We start from the raw sequence: 23,086 nt of genomic DNA on the forward strand, positions 1-23,086 counted from the left end.
AAACAGAAACACACATAAAACAAGGTTATGTATTGCTCATTTGATGAAAATGTGACCAGAAGATTGCAGGAAACTAACCCAAATCCTGCATTTTCTCTAGAAGCAATGATTCAGTTTTTGTGGCTACTTTATATAACATAGCAACCATAAATAACAAGAATCAACAGTATTTACAATGAGTACAATGAGTATAACAAGTGTCTTGGATGAGCTAAGACACCAGAAGCAAAAACCAACAGAAACAACAAATTACAAAAACAGACCCATAGGGATTCCAGATACCGAAATATCACAGAGTGTAAATAAAACAACAAGCCTACCATGTTCCTGGAGATAAAAGTCAAAATCGGAAATTTTCAGCAGTGAAATATAAAACTATGCAAGTGACATAGCTAATCGGAAAGACACAAATATAAATTCTAGAATTAAAAAATACAATAACCAAAAAATAAGAACTCAATGGGTATGTTTAATATCATGTTAGATACCAATACAGAGAGAAAGAGTGAACTGGGAAACCATCAGAAGAAACTAGAATGAAGCAAAAAAAAAAAAAAAAAGATGGAAAACACAGAAAGGGTACAAGATGCATAGAGTACACATACGGAAGATTTTACAAGTTTTTTTTTATTGTTATCCTAGAAGATCAGAGAGAGAATGGGTTACTGAAAGTACCTGAAGAGTGAATGGCTAAGAATTTTCCAGAAAGACATTAATCTACCTATATATTCAAGACAGTTAATGAATATTCAACCAGGATAAATAAGAAGAAACACATGTCTAGGCACAAAACAAAGAGAAAAATTTTAAAACTACCCAGAGGAAAAACAAGATTACTTTCCAAGGCCCAACAGTTACACTAACAGCTAACATTTCAATAGTAATAGTGGAAACCCAAAAATAGAGGAATGATATCTTCAGTGAGTAAAAGAAAATAAGTATCAACCTAGAATTCTCTATTCAGTAAAAAATATACTTCAAGAATGTAGGCAAAATAAATACATTTTCACACCAATAAAAATTAAAAGACATCAACAGATGAATGGATAAACAAAATATGGTATATACATACAACAGAATATTATTCAGCCTTAAAAAGGAAATTCTGCCACATGCTACAACATGGATGAAGCTTGAAGACATTATTCTAAGGTTTATAATAAGCCAGTCAAAAAGGAAGAATACTATAGGACCCCACTTATATGAGGTACTTAGATTAGTCAAATTCATAGTAATAAAAAGTAGAATCATGGTTGCCAAAGGACGGGAGAATGGGGAGTTATCATTTAATGAGTACAGAGATTGAGTTTTGCAAGATGAAAGGAGTTCTGGAGACAGATGGTCATGATGGTTGAACAACATGAATGCACTAAATGCCACCGAACTGTACACTTAAAAATGGCTAAAATGGTAACTTTTATGTTATATATATTTTATCATAAAATAAAACAGTATATTAAAAAAAACTAAGAGTTGCCACCAGCCAGATGTACTAGAGGAAGTTCTAAAGGATATATTTCAAGAGGAAAAAAACACAATCCCAGATAAAAGATCTTAAGATATAAGAATAAATGAAAGAATGACAAATGTGAAAAAAAAATGTTCAACCTCATTAGCAATCAGGGAATGACAAATACAAACCACCATAAGACACTAACACATACACACACCCCATTTTGGCAAAAACTAGAAATCTGGTAATATAAAAGACTGGAGATGATATAGAGTAAACACTGTTGGCAAAAATGGACATTGGTACACCCATTTTGGAGAACAGTTTTTCATATTCTAATAAAGTTGAGTATATATATTCCCTGTGACTCAGTAATTCCACTCCTGGATATAAACCCTTATAGAAATGTGCACAAATATTCACCAGGAAGACAAGTATAAGAATGTTCAGAGTAGCATAGTTTGTAATAACAAATTAGAAACAACTCAAATGCCCCTCTGCAATAGGATAAGTAAGTTGTGGTACAATAACACAATGGAATACTATACAGCAAAGAAAATTAATGGACTAAAACTACACTAAATACGGATGAATCTTACAAACCTAATATTGAGTGAAAGAAATAAGATACAAAAGAATGCATAAAGTTCTATCCCAATTTACATAAACCAAAGGAAAAATTCTGTATTGTTTAAGGAGACATATATAACCGCTAAAGCTATAATATTGTAAAAACTAGGTAATTTAATACCATAAAAGTCAGGAGAACATTTACGTTTAGGGGAAGGAAAAGAGGAGGTGAGCAGGACTTATAGATGGCTCCTGGGGTACTGGAAATATTCTGTTTCTTCATTTGCATGGTGACCAGTTGAAAGTTCAATTCATATTCTTTCATCTTACTGTAAGTCTATGTATGAAGCACTATTCTGGTCTAAATGTATTACATTTTTAAACACAATAATTTTTTAAAGGAGAAAGGGAATATTAAGAGCTGAGGGGAAAAAAACTAGACCAAGAGCCATAAGCACCTATAAAGATGCTGATTTTATGTGTAACTTAAGAGAATCAGTTGCTATTTTACAATCACTCCTACCAGCAAGGTAGCTACATTTCTGTGATATTAAAGAATATATACTACTATGGATTAAATATTATTTCTTCAGACAATAAATAGTATGGATAGAATGCATCTTATATATTAATAAAGGCACCTAACTTTTATACCATACTACTTCTAAACAATTTACCCTAATACTCCCAAACTGCACTGTAGGTACATGATGTGTTTTTATACTTTAGGTGGCCCATCCTGTCAGTTGAGAAAACACCTGGCTAACAAAGGCAATGGCTTCTGCCTAAGAATATGCATACCCAGGTATGAAGGGGCCATGGTTGTGCTACATGCCCTGCCTAACTTCCTGCACAAATCAAAGAAGCCCAGCAATCAGGTACTGGAGGACTAGACTTCGCTCACTAATAAGGTATACATCATAGTAGGTACATCTTACCAAATGAAACCTCTCCCCTGGCCCATGTTTATCAACGTGAGATGCAACAGGATATGATGAAGCACACTGAGGGAATTACTTAGTGAAGCCCCACAGCGGTCATATGTGGGGCAGACCTGTCACAAGGTCTTTACACTAGCTAACCTCTTTCTGGAATGGATGTCCCCCATACAGGGCTAGTACTAACTTAATCCTTCAGGCCACCCTATCTAAAATTTCAACCCAGATGACCCCCACCCCACCGCTGCCAACCTTGATGTTTCATATCCTCTTTCCCAGACTTGATTTTTCTCTATTGTCTAACATATCATATGCTTTATGTATTTATCTTTATTTGTTATCTCCCTCACTTGTATGTGAGCTCCATAAACACAGTAGGTACTCAATAAGTATTTCTTGACTGAATGAAGAAATGAATAGATGGAGAACAGCTGGCAGAGATGAGACTCAGCTCCCATTTTGGTAAGCCCTTCCCCTTCACCCTTGCTCCAAGTACTTACTGAATCCCAAATATTAAGTTTAAAACTTGGGAGTTGATAGAATATCTTCCCTGGCTCCTGAAAACTCAGTCAAGCAAGGAACAATAGTTTAGAAAGATTTCCTAAAACCCTGGGGGATCATCTGTCAGCTGCATCATCAATATGCACCAATGAAGAACCTGTCCCAGTTATCTAAATGTCTGAGCCTAAATAAGACAGATCACCCCCATGACTATAGTCAGAGGTCTAATGATCTTTCTCTGTTCTATCCTTAACATTTAAACACATAAAATGACATACTACATGCAAAGCACACAGCACCATGCCTGATACATAGTAAGGATTTAACGTTAGCCACAAAGAGATACCATCTAACTTAAAGACAATTTTTTCAAGGAAAATAATATGAATGTATTTTAAAGAATATAGTAACATATATGCATTTAAGAAATGTAAGTATTTTATTGTTGAAGACAAAGTGCACAGAATTTAAGTTCCTTTATCTTAGAATCTTTCTTGCTGCCTGAACTAGTCCAAATCCAATATCTCATTAGAAATTACGATGCTAGGATAATTTCTAAAAGTCAAAATAACAGATTTTTGTCAGTATACCTGGTAATTGTAAATGAATAAAGCATCTACATTTTCCCCCAAGTTTCAAAAGAATAAATATAATAGTTTCATAGTAATCCTGAGTTTCTGAGTTCTGGCACATATTTAGTGAATAAATTACATGAAATGGATAGACTTTAAATATGTTTATTAATCTTTCATTCCAGAGGCAAAAAAAAATCATTAATTCTCAGGCTAGATTGATGATCATCTGTTCTTAAAATTTTTCTTGTCAACAGAAAATACTAAAAATCATAAACAACGAATTTACTATACATACTTTTAATTGCCAACTATGAAACTCCTTTGTAATGATGTGATCAAGCTAACACACCATTTCACAGAAGCAAGGTATTTAGGGAAGCAAAGACAATGTCAAAATTATCTTTTTTATCTGACTTATGTATAATCAAATATCCACCCTCTACAGATGGCTATGAAAGCATCCAAAAAAAATGTTTCCATGTGACAGAGAACATCATGCTCCACAAAATGGACTGCTTTCCATACTATTAATAAGACTCTTAACATACTTTCCTTCAAAACCTTCTTTTTGATCATAAATCCCTTCAAGAGTTACTAAGTAATTTCAGAAAATAAGATGTGAATGGTTAAAACACTGACCTCAGCACATCTGGTAACACAAATTATGCATGGCAAGGTAAAGACTGTTGACACTGTATTTAAAATGTAAATCTCATCTTCCAAAATCATTCACTAACTGTTCCAGAAACATTTCTAGAATGAACCATAGCTTTCAGAATTGGGGCCAAGTTTTATAGTGAATTTTAATGTTGGCTTATGGATTTGATATCTGTCATTTACTTACTTTATGACATAAAGACTTACCAGAATAAAAAATATTTTAACAACTTATAAAGCAAAAAAATGCTATGTCTAAGTAAATTATTCAACTATGAAACCAAATCAAATATCAAATTTTCCTACTGAATGAAAAACTATCATCTTTCCATTCGTCTTTAAATACTGCCTACTACTAGAATTATATGGATTATTACTTTAATTTTTTAAATTATCCAATTTAATGATTATTATTGTAGATAATTAACAAAACCAATCAATTAATTTCTAAATCATTATTTTACTCTACTGAAACTCTCATAAGTTCTAAAAAGTGAATAGTCTATTCACTAGGATTTTGTTTCTGGAGATGCTAATCACCATAACAATCTTACCAACTAAATTATTTAAAATTTACAGCACTGGAATAAATCTCTAAAGTCATTTTTCAAACTGGTAAGCTATATGCAGAAAATCCTGCTATCTTTAAGACTCAGTGTTCACAGATAATTAGGTAATAATCCAAATTTTAGAAATTTTATTAAATTAATGAGAAAGTAAGTGCTTTATTGTGAGTCACTTGAAAGTTCACCTTTACTACTTAAGGCTTAAGTTCAGAGCCCAGCTGGAGCAAAATACTCCAGCAGTCCCCTCATGAATATTTGTCTTTGTCACCATGGGCTAAAAAAGCATGTCAACTGACAAGGAAAACTTTGCAACAGATTCAGAACAGGGAAGAATTCATAGAACAGATGTCCATACCAAAATTATTTGTAGGATACTCAAATTTAAATGAAAACAATTGTGGTAATATAAAAACGTTTAGTAAATCAATTTGGGAGGTTTCTAGACACGTTAGATCCTCTAACTGTATGCAAATTTTTAAAGTAAGAATATTAAAAAATACAGTAAGATTCTGAATAGTTTCTAGATTAGAAACCAAAGGAATGTTATATTTATCTCATTCATAACTCTAGAATTTTCACAATACCTTTCCTTTAAGGTTTAAAATTATATTCCTTTTCAGTTTATTTCATTTTAGATGCAAATACCACTTTTCATTTAATATCAGAAGACTTAGAAAAGCACAGCCTTCACATTTATTTTTCATTTCATCAACCTAATCAGCAGAATATTGAGACCAAGAGAAGTTAACTTGAACACCCTCCAGTGGCTGGCTCTGCAGCACAACAGAAGCATTTCCATCCTGAACTTATTTTACTGTGCATATTTTTGAATGATAGTTAGAAATTTTTAATTTATACACTAGATTACAATCATAAAAATTCTGGTAAAAATCCAACTTTTAAAAAAATGAAAAACTCTAAGTCACTACTTAACTTGTCTCTATTGCAAAATTCTTAACTCAGAACTTCCTCTACCAAGGTATCAGATACTATTTTAAAAACAGAATGGTTATTTCCTTTTGAATCTGTTGTCGGAATCAAGCAGTATTCAGAAAGTAAGACTGGAAGGAAGGAAATTAGTCCAAATACAAATAGTGAATCCTTATGAGAGCAAAATACAGCTAAATTTTTAAAATATGTATCTATATGTGCTGTATGTATATCAAAGGTAACCACATAACATTGGGGGGGATCTTCATTCAAGGGTAATTTGAGTTAAACAATGTGTACTGAGAGTATAATCCCCTAAACACTGGATTTTTTTTAAATTTTTTTTTTTTTAAAGAGCATATTGTATTTTTTTTTTAATTAATTTATTTTATTTATTTATTTTTGGCTGTGTTGGGTCTTAGTTGCTGCACACGGGCTTTCCCTAGTTGTGGTGAACAGGGGCTACTCTTCATTGTGGTGCACGGGCTTCTCATTGCAGTGGCTTCTCTTTGTTGCAGAGCACGGGCTCTAGGCACGCGGGCTTCAGTAGTTGTGGCACACGGGCTGAGTAGTTGTGGCTCACGGGCTGAGTAGTTGTGGCTCGCGGGCTCTAGAGTGAGGGCTTAGTAGATGTGGCTCGCGGGCTCTAGAGTGTAGGCTCAGTAGTTGTGGCACACGGGCTTAGTTGCTCTGCGACATGTGGGATCTTCCTGGACCAGGGCTCGAACCCGTGCCCCCTGCATTGGCAGGTGGATTCTTAACCACTGTGCCACCAGGGAAGCCCCCGGATTTGTTTTTAATCATGTAAGTATAATACATGCATATGCTGAGGGAAAAAAAGGGATGTATTTTTAAGAAAACTTTTTACTAAATTTATGCCAATTCAGAGTAAAGTGTTCATGTTAATATTTTAAATATAAATCATTAAATCCTGAGTACTGACCTCCAGAAAGCTAAATTAATTTAAAAATACACAGTAACAAAGAACGATAATAAAAGAAAAACAACCAAAAAAGTCTGTATTTAACTGGCTGCTCAATCATTAGAAAGGTGCCCCATAACTACCATATGTTACTCAAATATGTTATCACACCTACAATTTCATCATATGTCTCCCAAGAAATTAATTAGCTCTAACTTTTTCAACTTTGACAAAAACGTCTGCATCAGTCAGATTACTAGCTGTTGCAAATATTTCAAAATTCAAAGCTTTCTTCAGCTTATATTTAACCTTTTAATTACTATTAATCATTTAGCAAAATGTAGAACAATCATTAGACAGATGTCTAAGAATTTTGAATAATGTAAAGATATTTATACACATATTTACTTTTGGTACACATTTGCTTAGCAATTTTAAAAAATAAAATTAATCTAAGGTCTAAAACTATTTACTGATACATCATTTCACAGCTATATTTAGGTTAAAGAAAAGAACAGCTAAAATTTTCATTTTCTCAAAAATCTAAAAAGTCATAAGAAGTTGAGATCATGTGACTTACAGTAATAAATAAATTTAATGATTAGGAAACCTATATAAATTACAAAAAAGAAACCTAATAGGACATGCTCATTTTAAAGAGATTTGACAAGCTATCAGCAGTAAAAAGAAACAAAAGTGGCTAAGAAGGGAATTTTCATAAATATTCTTTATCACATGTTTTAAAAGGAGGGGAAAAAACCTATTCTTGTTTGATTTTTAAATCACTATCAGCTCAGGCTATCCTCAACCATGTAAACCAGCTTCCATCCCCACTATTTTATTCGAACTACTCTGTTAAGGCTACCAATAGACTTCTTAAGTATTCATTCAACAAATATTTATTGAGCAATGAACACAACAGACAAAAATTCTGCTCTCACAGAGCTTACCTTCTAATGGGAATGAAAGTGAAAACAAAAATAAGTAAATTGGTTGTATAAATTAAGCATAAAAATAGTGTATTAGTAGTGCTAAGTGCAAATATCTCCTAATTCCCTTGTTAACCAAACAAAAAGCAATCAAACCACAAACAAGGAAAGCTTGTACTGGCTTCAGTAAGGCCATGTACAACACTGCTGAATTCTCCTTTGAGTTATCCCAGCTAACAAAATAATGGGTAATCTAAAAATAATCTCTATCTAGTAAGGAATTAGATTTCAATTCCAAAGTTACTACTTAGGTTGAAGTAAATATTCAAATTAATCAGAATGAGGGCAGCCATGGGAACAGCCAAGAATATCCTGCTGGTAGCAGTCTTTTCTTTGCGGCTACCAAAGTTTTTGTTAATGCTAAGGAAAATGGCACCTATGAATTATACAATTTTTGAGCTGAAAAAACCTTAGAGATACCAGATGTCCTCTAGGAAGCTTTCCATGACCTCCGCAAGGATATTTAAGCATTTCTTTCTCTTTATTCCAAAATTCCATATAAATCAGGAATGACGTTCTTATTTATCTTTGTATTCCCAGAACCTGTCTTATGTCTGGTAGAAGAGTTTGACTAGACTTTTTACCAATGAAAGTACTGTTTTAGAAAAAATCAGTCTGGGAATTCCCTGGCAGTCCAGTGGTTAGGACTCTGCACTTTCACTGCTGAGGGCCCGGGTTCAATCCCTGGTCAGGGAACTAAGATCCCGCAAGCACCACAGCATGGCCAAAAAAGAAAAAAAAAAAAAAAAATCAGTCTGATAACAATAAAACAAAGATTCAAAGTTTAAGGTTTGTAACTGCTGTGAAATTATTTGTATTACATATAAGTACACTGCTCTCAACTAAGCAGGAAGCATACCCATTCATATTCAATAGGTACTTATTAAGGTCCTACCCTGTGCAAGGTTATATTAAAATGTATACTTACATATATATTAGAAATGTATATATAAAATGTGTAAGGCTGACATGGTCCCTACCATCACAGGAAATATATTCAAAGGGGGGAAAGATAATAAAAAAGAAAATAAACAATAATTTTAGATTGCAATAAGTTCCATGACAGAAATTTACAGGGCACATTGATAGAGACTGTAGTGCTTTTACTGGATTCTCAAAGAGTACTTTATATAGGATGCACTGCAAGGGAAAGACAAGACCTTAGCTAGATATTACAGGATATTATACAGTAGGTAAAGAGATTAGAAATCCAATTCAATTCAATTAACAATTTAATGAATATTACTATGTCTCATGTACTATGGTCGCAGCATGAATGAAATCCAATCTTAGCCCCTGAAGAGTATGAATTCTAATAAGGGAGAGATATGTATATACATCATCTTGACTGTGGAGAACACACAGGGTTTAGGGAATCACAGAGAAGAGCACTTAGATGACCTAAAGGTAGTTAGGAAATTTCCTAAAGGAAATGCTAAGAATAGGTAATAATAATGAAAATGCAAATAACATTTTGAAGGAAGAGTTAACAGAACAAGATAATAGGATGTGCATAGGAGGTTGAAAGAGGAGGAAGATATGAATATTTCTAGCCTAGTGATTTGAAGAAGTCTAATAATTTGTCAATAGAGGAAAGGTGAAGGGGAATCAGTATTAATGAAAAAAAAAAGATGAAAATTTTGAAAATCTGAATTTATCATGACAATGGGATATCCATGGGAACATTTTAAATAATCAACTAGAACATTAAAGAGAGGTTCTTTGACTAGTAACAAATATTTGGGATTCACTAATACATACATAATGTATGTTTATGATGTCATGCAGCATGACAGCAGAAATAAGAGTTTGCAGAGAGAACAGAAGAGGCTCAAGAACAGAATAAGGATGAGATATAGTCGCATGTAGTGGATATCAAAACATAATGTGTCAGTAAAAGAGCACTCCAATACAGGGATGAACCAAGAAAGTCAAATGTCAGGGAAGCCAAGAGAGATGTGTGTTCAACAAGGACTGGTAGCCCATAATGTTAAATGATACAGACACTCCCATAAGGCGAAGCAGAAAAGCCCACTGAATATGGTAAAAGGACATAACTACTGGCTGTAAAGTTTTACCATGCCTAAGTCCTAGTTAATCATAATTAATCACAACGAGGAACATAAAGACTATGAACCACATTCTCATAACATCAACTTTATCATTTTATAAGCATACCTAATATTTATTAGAAGAAATGAACACTGTATATAAGCAAATTTTAAAACCATATAAAAGAGTAACAAATTAGCTATTCATTTCCAGCAAGAGATAACTTTTTAAATAATTTGTTTTCATATGGAAAAATTTCCAAGTTAAAAAATACTCAATAATACATATTAAAAAGAAAATAATTCTTCTCATTAAGAGATATATGAACATGCATATAAAGTGATGTAACTTCTGAGATTTGCTTCCAAATAATTTAGGAAGTGAAGGAATAGGTGGGTATATAATAAAATAAGATTGGCTATGAGTTGGAAATTTTTGAAGCTGGTGTTGATTACATGGGTGGTGACAATATTATTCTCTCTACTTTTGTATATGTTTGAAATTTCTTCTTAATAAAATACTTTATTACCTAACAGCAAAGAGAAACAAACATTTGTATTTATCCCAACTCTATAGCAAATAATGCTTACAAAGATCTGAAATTAACCTCAAACTGTCAAAAGGAAAGAAAACAGTAGAATTTTTATATGAAGGAAGGTTGAAAACTTGGCTTATAAAATATACAAATAAAGGGGAGAAAAAAAAACCCAGCATAAACAAATTATAGAATCTATCTCTGGTTTCATGAAAATTTAAAATTATAAAATGTCATACACTAAAATTTTTAAATATTTAGAATCAAATCATGAAAAATAAATGTTTTCCCAAGAAGGTTAAGATATATAATTTTTTCATAATACACATTATAGGATAATTAAATTACTCAAGGTAAAAGATCTGTGACAATCTTACATAGTGCCAGAGGTAGGAGCCCTATACCTGTTAGAACTAAAATTGGCTTTAAGCTATTAATTCTGATATATTCATCCCTGTTTCCTAATTTCCACTATACCAGTTTTTTCACCTACGTAACTTCAATTCATTCTTCAGGTCTCCATTTTAATGTTACTTATTCCAGGAGTCTGACCCCCAACTCCACACAGTAGGACAGAATGTCATACTGTATCCTCCCATGGAACCCTTTATTATCCCTATCATATTAACAGTTCATTTTAGCACCATGAAGGAAAGGACCATGTCTTTTAAAAACAAAAAAACTATTGAGATATAATTCACATACCATAAAATTACCATTTTAAAGCATACAGTTTTGTTTTTAGTATTAATATATTCACAAGGTTGTATAACCATCACCAGTAATTTCAGAACTTTTCATCACGCTAAAAGGAAACCCTAAACCCATTAGCAGCCATTAGCAGTCACTCTCCATTCCCTCTTCCTCCTAGCCCTGACAACCACTAAACTACTTTCTGTCTCTATGGATTTGCCCATTCTGGACATTTCATATAAATGGAATCATACAATATGTGGCCTTTCATATCCAACTTTTTTCACTTAGCATAAGGTTTTCAAGGTACATCCATGGTATAGCATGTATACTTCATTACTTTTCTGGCTAAATAATATTCCATTTTATGGATTATTCCATATTTTGTTTACCCATGCAACAGTTACTGGACATCTGGGTTATTTCCACTTTGGGGCTTTTATGAATAAAGCTACTATGAATATTCATATACAAGTTTTGTATAAACATATGATTTCAATTTTCTTGGGTATATACCTAGGTACAAAACTGCTGGATCATATGATAACTCTGTTTAAGTTTTCAAGGAACTGCCAAATTGTTTTCCAAAGCAGCTGCACCATTTTACAATCCCACAAGCAGTGTATGAGGGTTCCAATGTCTTCATATCCTCACCAACACTTTTCATTATCCATCTTTTTGATTAGTGCCATCCTAATGAGTGTGAAGTGATATCTCATGTGATTTTGATTTGCATTTCTCTGCTGGCTAATGATGTTGAGCACCTCTTCATGAATTATTGGCCATTTGTGTATCTTCTTTGGAAAAATGTCAATTCAGATCCGTTGCCCATTTTCAATTTGGGCTGTCTTTCTATTATTGAGTTATAAAAATTCTTGATATACTCTGGGTACTAGACCTTTATCAGCTATATGATTTTCAAATATTTTCCCCATCCTGTGGGTTGTCTTTTCACTTTCTTAAGAGTGTCATTTGACATATAAGTTTTTAATTTTGATGAGGTCCAATTTATCAATTTTTCATTGGTTGCTTCATGCATTTGGTATCAAATCTAAAATACCACTGCCCATTCCAAGATCACAAAGATTTATGCATTTTCTTCTAAGAGATTTATAGTTTCAGCTTTTATGTTTAGGTCTTTAATCCATTTTGAGTTATTTTTTGTATACAGTATGAGGTAGGGGCCTAAATTGATTCTTCTGCATGTGGAAATCCAGTTGTACCAGCATCATTTGTTGAAGACTATTCTCCTGCAGTGAATGGTCTTGCTACCTTTGTCAAAAATTTACCAGAGTTGTATAAGTTTCTCAACTCTCAGTTCTCTCCCATTGATCTGTGACTATCCTCCATGTCTCTTTTTGACTATACCTACCTAGCACAGAACCTGAAATATGAAAGCACTCAATAAAGATTTGGTAGGTGAATAAATCCCTTGTCAATAATAAAATGATTAAAGTGTGAGTTGAGCAATACCTTAGGGAGCATTATCCTAACCTAGTATTTAAAAAGCAAGAAACCGAGGCCTCAGAGAGGTTACCTGACTAGCTCAAAGGCAGAGAACAAATTACCTAAGAGCCAGAGACAGGACCGGAATTCAGCTTTCCTAACATCTGGTGCAGGGCTCTTTCCATAATATCATGCGGTTTCTCAACTAAACTGAATTGCCTTAACATCTGCCAATGTGTCTGCCTATGAGAACCAGCATGTATATTAGAGACAGATAGGCACGTATCCTAATACTTAATCATAGGGGAACTCTTCATAAGTATAATTCACCAAAAAGCCTTACAATCAAAATGGGCCAGGAAATAATTAATATACCACTGAATGCAATGTTTCCCTCCAGACAACTGTCTTCTAACTTCACTTTCAGCTCAAGAACATAGCTAGTCATACTTTCAGTCCTTAAGATTATTCTAAATAGAAGAAAACCATTTGTGCAACAGTAAAAATAATAAAGCAATCAGGCGCCTAGTTCCATTACCCTGCTCTCCTCACCATTTCCCACCATCATTGTGATGCTTCACTCACTACTAACTGTTGTAATGAATGTAGAAATAGAGCAATCATCATAAATTTAACTTTCCTCTAGTATCCAGCAATTAGTCTGCCTCTTTCCAAAAACCAGAGAAATTTTACAGCAGCAGAACAGAAAAATAAAGGGAAACAAGCAACTACAGGAGAAGCCTTCTAAAAGATATATGGAGGATGTATGATTTAGAGGTACAGGGAAAACACTAAGTATTCAAACTTAATACTACATTTATGCATACAAGTAAGGGAAATGCTGTCCGTGCAAATGTTGTGTATACAGTATGTTTGAGCAGATCATGAATTGTCCTGTAGTCAAGAATATATTCGGCCTTCAGTTTAAACTACCTCTTCTCAAAATCTTTCCGAGTCACCCAAGCACAATTAACTTGTCCTTCCATAGTGCACCCACTCTTCCTTCTACACGACTCCATAACTGTAATGATTATAGCGTATTTTAATAGTTACCTCACAAGTTTGTCTCCCTTCCAAACTATCATCTCACTGAGGGCAGAAACCATGTGTTTTTAGTGTTGTGTTCAGTGTAGAATTTAGTATAGCCCTGGCACATAGCAAGCACTTTATAATTCTTTGTCGAATGAACATTTTCAAAATGTTTTGTAATACTGAACATACCTGTTCAAAAGTATCAATAACGAGAAATGTATTCATTCTTGCTGTGATAATTCCCAAATGTTATAGTTCACATATATACAGTTGTCATATTGTATATACACTTAGAGTATATGTACTTAGGAAGTATATGTCATACACGTCCTTACTCTAAGTACAAACTTCAAAGTTGGCCAATCTGCTAAAAACAAACAAATCTAACTCAATACGTTTAGAGCTGAATGTTGTAGTGTTGACCATCTCTGCTAATAAGGCAATTTTATACTCCTAGCCAAAAACACAATAAAAAGTTCGAGACTAATCAACCACAAGCAGCAGGATCTAATTGGTGTCTTACGAAGGAGATGGGGAACCCTCTCTATAGAAACACGTAAAGGAATTCTTGAGGGCAAGATATTTTATGTTCACCAAAAAGAATTATAGATTAAACAAAAAAAATAAAATGACTGTCAAATACTGGTCTACTAGTAAATGTAAAAGCTTTGGAGTCTGAAAGTCCTGATTTTAAGATGTGCCTCCGATATGACCTCTTTAGGAAGGTCACTTCACCTGTCTGTGACTCTTTCAGATCCTCTTTTGTTAAATGTGAATAAGAATGCCTATCTCACAAAGCTCCCTGTGAGGATCAAATGATATTGTATAAAGCACCTGGCACAGATGCTCAGACACTAGCATGTAACAGTGTTCGTTCCCTTCCTACCTGGCAACAGGTTGTCACTTAAGGAGCAGAGTCAGAAAACTCTCTTGGCTGAAAATATTTCTCCCAACAGATGTCAGTCAATGTTTCAAGTTTCACCATAAGGAAATTATGTTTGGATTTTCAAAAGCCCCAATTAAATGTTAAAAAATCTGCCATTTAATGTATCTATTTGTCTTTCAAAGATAACCTGTCAAGGCCCTAAAGTACTGGGGGATTTCTTTTGATAGAGATAAAACAGGGAAAGGCCTATGGAGGATAACTCCTAAATGAGGAGGTTGAAGGAAAAAGGAAAAAGCAGTGAAAGGGTCCTAGAGATAAACTTTTTCTACTTTATAATATTACAATCAGTCTCATCTAACTACATACCACTACATACACTCACAGAAAATCCATAAATTCATCAGTAAACCTGCATGCCAATTTAAGGTTATATTATTAAGAGGTGAAATTTCTGTTATTAAAACAAAAAAGATAAGTCCCAAACCACAATTTAATGATGTATTTTTGACCACTATTACCAAAGAAAAGATGTAGTCTAGGATAAACTATTTGCTCTATGTTCCTGCAAACTGTCAACTGTGTGCTCACAGTGTGAATTTTGATAAAATCGTAGTACAGATGGCATGATAGCTATGTCATATAAATTATTAATAAATTTACATAAAGAAAAAACTCAAAACCATTCCATTATCTTTACAGACCTGACCAAGACAATGTAATGTCCCAACTTACACTTCAAATTTATTCCTATTATTAAGGTGCAACCACTACCACTTTTTTTCCAAGTCCAGCCCAAATTCTCAGTCACTCACCCGCCCTCCATCTTATGAATCCTGTGCTTCCTCTCCGCCTGTGGGCTCCACCAAAGGGACTCTATAAAGTAAATGTGGAGAATTATTGCCAAAAGTGAAAGAATTAGAGATACTTAAAGTTCTAGAAAGGCTAATAAACCCTTGATTCATTAACTTAGAGAGGAGAAAGTAAATCCACAAGCTAGAGGATAGGAATATATTATACTCCAATTCTAAAATGTCAAAATATGTCTAAGATTCAAAATGTCTGAAACAGAACTTTTCAAAATCCAGCAAAACAAATTTAGTATTATTTGTGGATGAAGATATAAATGATACTTCTGCCTTCCTGGGCTCACAGAAAAACACCCTTATCAATGAAATCAGAGAAAAGAAAAATAAAGATTTGAATAAAAACAATTAAGAATTGCATTTTAAAGATCATATACATATAAAGAATATTAAAGGTTCTCTTTTCTTCTACTCTTACCATTTTTATGCTACATCTATAAACCTAACATCTGCATCCATCTTCTCCTTGTCTCTTGATAGAGTGAAGAAAGCACCTCTAATCAGAATGCCTGCAATCCTCCTCTTCTTCCTACATTTCCCTTCATAATTAATATGATCACATATCCTCCATCAATGAAGAGAAAAATCACTAATGCATCTCTAATTTTCCTCCATTACCCCATATGCAAAATTTATGCCAAGTCAAAATAATGACAATGATGACAACAGGTTAAACACATCACTTTTTATGTTAGAGGCACAGTGCTAAATGCTTTCCATAAATTATTTAATTCTCAAAACCACTGTATAAGATAGTGCTATGGACTGTTTGTGCCCCCACCACAAATTCATATGTTGAAAGCCTAACCCACAACGTGATGGGGTCTTTGGGAAGAAATTAGGTTTAGATGGGGTCACAAGGGTGGGGCCCTCACGATGGCGTTAGTACCCTTATAAGAAGAGACATCCGAGAGCTTGTTGTGTCTCTTTCCACCATGTGAGAACACAACGAAAAGGTACTGCCTGCAAGCCAGGAAGAAAGTCCTCACCAGAACCCAAAAATGCTGAAACCGTGCTCTCAGACTTCACAGCCTCCAGAACCGTGAGAAATAACTTTCTGTCATTTAAGCTGCCCAGTCTATGATATTTTGTCATGGCAGCCCAAGCTGACTAATTCCCCATTTTACAAGTGAGAAAACTATGGCTTAAATAGGCTAAATAACTTCCCTACAGAGGATCCAGGCTACATTGGTAGAGTCGGGATTTAAACCTGGCTTTTAACTAATACTGTTCCACTAATGTCTCTACAATATTGAGTTCCTAATAAGTAACCAACTATGTTATGTGCAAGAGATCAAAATAAAGTTGCCCTAAAAAACTCATACATTTAATCATATATTATAAACAAACATATGGGCTGCCAAAGTATGAATTCCTCCAGGTTTGGTACCCAAGAAATGTTTATTGAAATAAACAGAAAAAACATCAAACAATAATACAATGTGTTGAGTGTTGTATGAGTAGGTCAAATAAAGTAACACAAAGGTTTCCAGAAGGAAGCAATTAATTCCAGGGGTGAGTGAGACAACTATTATGAGATAGGTAGAGTATGAAAAAAGTCATAAGTAAATGAAAGGCAGTCAGAACAGGGTACAATTAATTACAATTGGAGGGAATTTATCAGGGATTACTAGTAGATGTTACATATAAGCTGTCTCTTCAAAGACGAATAGAATATCACTTTTGGAATAAGAGATCATTCTAGGTTGAATGGACTATATGGACAAAAACATGGAGTTTGAAAATGTAGCTGCCTGTTCATTTTTGATCCCATATTCAACACTGTAGTTTACAGTATAAAATATCTGAACAGATGCCCCTGTCTCTCATAGCTTCCTTTTTCAAACCACTCTACAGAAAGTATAAAAGTAATCATCCTAAAACACAGATCAGATTGGCTCCTTGTTCAAAAACATTCGATAGTCCTACTCTGCCTACAAGATACTATTTAAATTCCTCAGACTAGAATGTTAGGTCTCTCACAATCTGTCCCTGTTTTTCCTTTCCTTCCCAATTCACCTTGAGTCATGATTCCCTACACTGAAACTACACCGGATTATTTGCTGCTCTTTAACAGGTCCTGTTAAAATGTCTCCGTCTGGACCATGGCACATCTTCAAGACCCATGTAAAAGAACTTCTTTGGAAATATAACCTTGCTTATTGTCTCACTTATTACTCTCTGTCTTACGTTACATTCCTACATGTATGTCTCCATTAAAGACTACAAGCTCTTTGAGAGATGACCCATACCCTACACAGAGAGTTATTAAAAAAAAAAAAAAATTGAAGCAAATCTTTGAGTCTATATGTCTAGGTACTATACAAGGAGCTGAACGTTAAAATGCAATATGATAAGAGCACTACTAGACAAATACACAGAGTATTACGACAATCACCCAACTCAGCCTGAAGAGGTGCAGAACAGCTTCCCACAGAACATGACAAACTGATTCTTAAAAGACGAATATGAAGAAGACATAGGTAAAACATACACAGGTATGAAACAGTGCCACGTGTGAGAAGAACTAGAAGAAATTCAATGTTGCTAGAATGTAAAATATGGAGCCAGAAGTGGCGAAGTATAAAGCTATAGAGACAAAAGGCTGCATACAGTGTGTTGAGAAACATTTTATGCTGTGGGCCAGTGGTTTAGAACTAGTAAAAAGCCCCAATTCGTACTGTGCCAAAACCAGGTGGAAGTTATACTGTAAGACGTTTAAAAAATTGAATTAAACAGGTGGTACTGATATTTTCAAGTCTCAAAAGTCAAACAGATTAAAAAGGTATACAGTAAAGAGTCTCATCACACCTCTGTCATCTGCCCAGTTCATACCCTACTTCCTGGGGAAAAGTGTTAGTTTCTTCTTTTTCCTTCCAGAGTTCCTTATGCCAATAGAGCAAATAAAACTATATAATCTAGTTCCCCTCCTTTACACAAAAAGTGCTGTATAATATGTTCTGCACCTTACTCTTTTCCTTTTTACTTGCAATGATTTTTCCATGATTTTCCATATAAATACTATTCTTCCTATTCTTTTTCAACTGCATAATATTCCATTATACTGCTGTATCATTATTTACTTAACCTATCCACTATTAATGGACATTTGAGCTTTTGTTTCACTCTACTACAATATATTGTTTTGGTTGACATATATGAAGAAAATCTAGCCTTATGCAGATATGACTAGAAAAAGGGAGAAAAACGTTAATAAAGTTTTCAGATTATTATGGATAATCTCCAAATCTTTTGCTATTACATACAATATTTGTATGAATAACCCTGTATATACATCGTTACAAAATGTAAAAATATACCTGAAGGATACATTCCTGAGATGGGAATATACATTTGTAATTTTGATACATATTATCAAATTGTCCCCAGAGAAACAGAACCAGTATAGATTTCCCACCAGCAATGAATAAGCAGTGACACTGCCTGGTTCCTCAGAGGATCCTAGTGAAATCTACCTTTTAAAATCGTAATCAAGGAAGAAGAATCTAGAAGAAGCATGACATAAACAATCAGGTCGAGAAAAAAACAGGAATTATGAGGTTCTGAAGTACAAGCAAGAAGACATGATTGGTCTCTAGTGTCAAATATTACCAGAGAGATCTAATAATTAAATAATAAACTAAACTATAAAACTTAAATAATTAAAGCAGTATGGTTAGTCATGCAAAAATAGAACAAATCAAGATAGAATAAAAACATACAGTAATGAAGAATAAAGGTAATTAAGAATAAAAGAAAGATAATACTATTCCCCACAAAAAGGAATCAGAGCTCCCTGGAGAAATGGTTGATTCTAGAGCTGGGAAACTATATGATGAGCCTGGAATATTTTATTGTGTCAGAAAGTCTTCACAAATTGATGGGAACATGTCAAAAGAATATAGAGCTAGCTTTTCAGGGCTTACATGAGCCAAATCTAGGATAATTTGAGCATTTCAGAATTAATAATGATGGGAAAAGACTATAATCCATTGAATAAAATAGGATTCATGAAGGAGAACCTTTTTTTGTAGTGAAAAGTCAATTAAAATTAAAAAGGAACAACTAAATTAGAAAATCACCATGAATAACAAACAGCTGACTCAAACAAGAACCATAATTGCATGCTGAAACTCGTGGGCCAAAGTTTGAGGAGTAACCAGATATTTATATGGTCACAAAGTATCACACCACAGGACTTCCCTGGTGGCACAGTGGTTAAGAATCCACCTGCCCATGCAGGGGACACAGGTTCAAGCCCTGGTCTGGGAAGATCCCACATGCCGCGGAGCAACTAAGCCCACGCACCACAACTACTGAGCCTGCACCCTAGAGGCCACGAGCCACAACTGCTGAGCCTGCATGCCTAGAGCCCGTGCTCTGCAACAAGAGAAGCCACCGCAATGAGAAACCCGCACACCTCAATGAAGAGTAGGCCCGGTTCGCCTCAACTAGAGAAAGCCTGGGGGCTTCCCTGGTGGCGCAGTGGTTGAGAGTCTGCCTGCCAATGCAGGGGACACGGGTTCGAGCCCTGGTCTGGGAAGATCCCACATGCTACGGAGCAACTAGGCCCGTGAGCCACAATTACTGAGCCTGCACGTCTGGAGCCTGTGCTCCGCAACAAGAGAGGCCACGACAGTGAGAGGCCCGTGCATCGCGATGAAGAGTGGCCCCCGCTCGCCGCAACTAGAGAAAGCTCTCGCACAGAAACGAAGACCCAACACAGCCAAAAATAAATAAATAAATAAATACTTAAAAAAAAAAAAAGAAAGCCTGCCCGCAGCAATGAAGAGCCAGCGCAGCCAAAAATAATTAATCAATAAAAAAAAAAAAGTATCACACCACAAGATTCTTATTAATTACAGAGGGAATAATAATAACCCTACAATGGAGAAGAATCTTGGTAGACACCATTGTAACCAGTGATCAAAGTTAACATCACCAGGATTGGGACAAAGCAGTATCATGTGCTTCCTGATTAAAGTAGACTAAAGAGACATGACAACTGATGTATCAGTTGCATGACCAGACATCATGATGTCACATAATGATTCTTGCATGATGATCCAGGATTTTTTTGGAGAGGGAGGGCTATAAAGGTTATTATTGACAATATCTGGATAACAGCATTGTATCAATGCTCATTTCTTAATTTTGGTAACTATACTTCAATTATGTAAGATAACATCCTAGTTTTAGGAAACACACACTTAAGTACATAAAGGTAAAAGGGTCATCATGTCTCAAACGGTTCAGAAAATAAATCTATGTATTTGAACCTAAGTATCTTTAAATATATTTAAAATATTTCTATATAAATATATTTTAAATACCATATATTGATGGGGAAGGAGGAACAAAGCACTGAGACAGAGAGGAAATGACAGGGAGGATAAGGAGAGAAAAAAGAAAGACAATGCAAATGTGGAAAATGTTAACCTTTGAGGAATGAGCATATGGACTTCTCTGTATATCCGCCTCTGTCAAATGCCTGTTCATATTCTTTGTCCATTTTTCTATTTATCTTAATGTTTTATGGACACACACTACAATAAAAATGTTAATCCTTATTTTTTTCCCCAATATGTGACGGCTTTTGTTACAGAGAAGATTTAGTTTTTACAAAATCAAAACTTTAAAAATCTTAATGCTACAATAATGATGATGTTTGGGTGATGTGGTTATGGATGCTTTATTTGTTTTAAGTTTTTTTAACTTATCTATATTTCACAAATCTTTACTAAGCACTTATTAATTTTTTAATGAAAAAAGGGTTATACTTTTATATTCCTTAAGCAAAATCCCAGCAGAACTCTTCATAGAACCTGATTCTAAAAATCAAATGGATTTATTTAACAATTTCTCTCTTAATAACCTTTGGAGACAAGAAGAGCTAAGCCAGTAGGGAAGAAGAGTAAAAAGAGTTTGAGAGAGATCAGTACTTGTTGTAAAGTGGTATTGGTGCAGGAATAAAAAAGCAGGCTAAAAGAGAGTACAGAGAGCCCAGAAGCAAACCCACATATAAAAAGAACAATATGATGGATTACTCAACAAATGAGATTGAGGCAATTATTATACTTTTAGAAGAATAATAAGATTAGATCCCCTTCTTAACACACCCCCTCACACACACACACACACACAAAACATAACATCCTTAAGGTGGAATAAAGAAGAACTAAATGTGAAATAACTTTCTTAGGAATCTTATTAAAAAATGTAAGACACTCTGGCAGTGAGGCTCCAAGACAGCCTTCAATGATCCTCTCACATTGGTATTCCAGTCCCAGAATGGTCTCCTCCCACAATGAACAGGCTGAGTGACAGTCTGTGACTTCAAAGCCTAGATCATAAAAGACATTAGTTTCCACTGTGATCTCCTGGCTCACTCATTCAGGGGAAGTCAGCCTCCAAATTATGATAGCATTCAAGTGGCCCTAGTAAAGGATCACATCAAGAGGAACTGAGGCCTCCCACCAACAGCCTACACCAACTCACTGGCCATTTGAGTAGGCTATCTTTAAAAGCAAGTCCTCCAGCCCTAATTAAATCTTCAGATGACTGAAGCCCTGACTGACATGTTGACTGCAACCTCATAAGAGACCAAGATCATAACCACACAAACACCCTGCTCCCAGAAATGAAAAGAAATAATAAATATTTGTTTCTTTTAACCAAATAGGTTTTGCTGGTAATTTGTTATGGAGCAATAGACAATAAATAAAAAGACTGTTATAACCTCAATGTAGGAAAGGAAGTTCTTAAAAATAATACCAGAAGCAAAATTATAAAGGAAAAGATTGACAAATGTATCTATATTGAAAATGAAAGGTTTTGGTACAAAAAAGTTAGTACTCATACAACTAAAAGGACAAGCCACAAACTAAAAGAAAATATTTATAATTCAAATAACAAATAATGAATATCAATTCCTGAAAAATTCCTACAAATCAACAAGGACAAACCATCTAATACAAAAAAGGGGGTGGGGCAGAGAGTAGAAAATGCAATTTATGAAAGAAATTACGTAGCAATAAACATATGAAAAGAACTAGAAACCCCATTAATAACCAGAGAAATTCAAATTTAAAACACCAAAATACCATTTCTCATACATCAGAATGACAAAAATTATGTCTGACAAGAAGAAAAGTCTCACAAACTGCTGGTGGAAGTAAACTGTTAACAACCACTTCAAAAAACAATATACAAAATCTAGTAAAGGTGAAGGCAGAGCATACCCTATGACCTAGCAATTTTCTATTTGCAATAAAAATTTCATATATACATGGGGAATGTACAAAAACATTTGTTGCAGCACTGCTTGTAATGGGTAAAAAACTGGCAACCACTTAAAGCTCAACAGAACAGTTTTAAAAAGTGTGGTTTATTCATGCAAAACCACGCAGCAGTGAAAATGAAAAAATCAGAACTTCGTGTATCAATATAAATACACCTTAAAAACACAACACTAAAAA

The 23,086-nt window shown here is 34.4% G+C and overlaps 1 protein-coding gene across 5 annotated transcripts in view; it reads right to left on the bottom strand.

Annotated features, from left to right (window-relative positions):
- Window positions 1–23,086, bottom strand: part of AKT3 (AKT serine/threonine kinase 3) — a 386,660-nt gene that overhangs the window by 290,966 nt on the left and 72,608 nt on the right. For 2 of the 5 annotated variants that reach the window (XM_059940892.1, XM_059940900.1), the window contains one exon: window positions 15,558–15,618. The exons of the other annotated variants lie outside the window; for them this stretch is intronic. The gene's annotated coding sequence lies outside the window, so the exon portion shown is untranslated. Of the gene's footprint in view, window positions 1–15,557; window positions 15,619–23,086 lie in introns of those variants that run through there. 5 annotated transcript variants of the gene reach the window in all.

Source organism: Balaenoptera ricei, chromosome 1 (assembly GCF_028023285.1).
Source record: "Balaenoptera ricei isolate mBalRic1 chromosome 1, mBalRic1.hap2, whole genome shotgun sequence".
Lineage (NCBI taxonomy): Eukaryota > Metazoa > Chordata > Mammalia > Artiodactyla > Balaenopteridae > Balaenoptera > Balaenoptera ricei.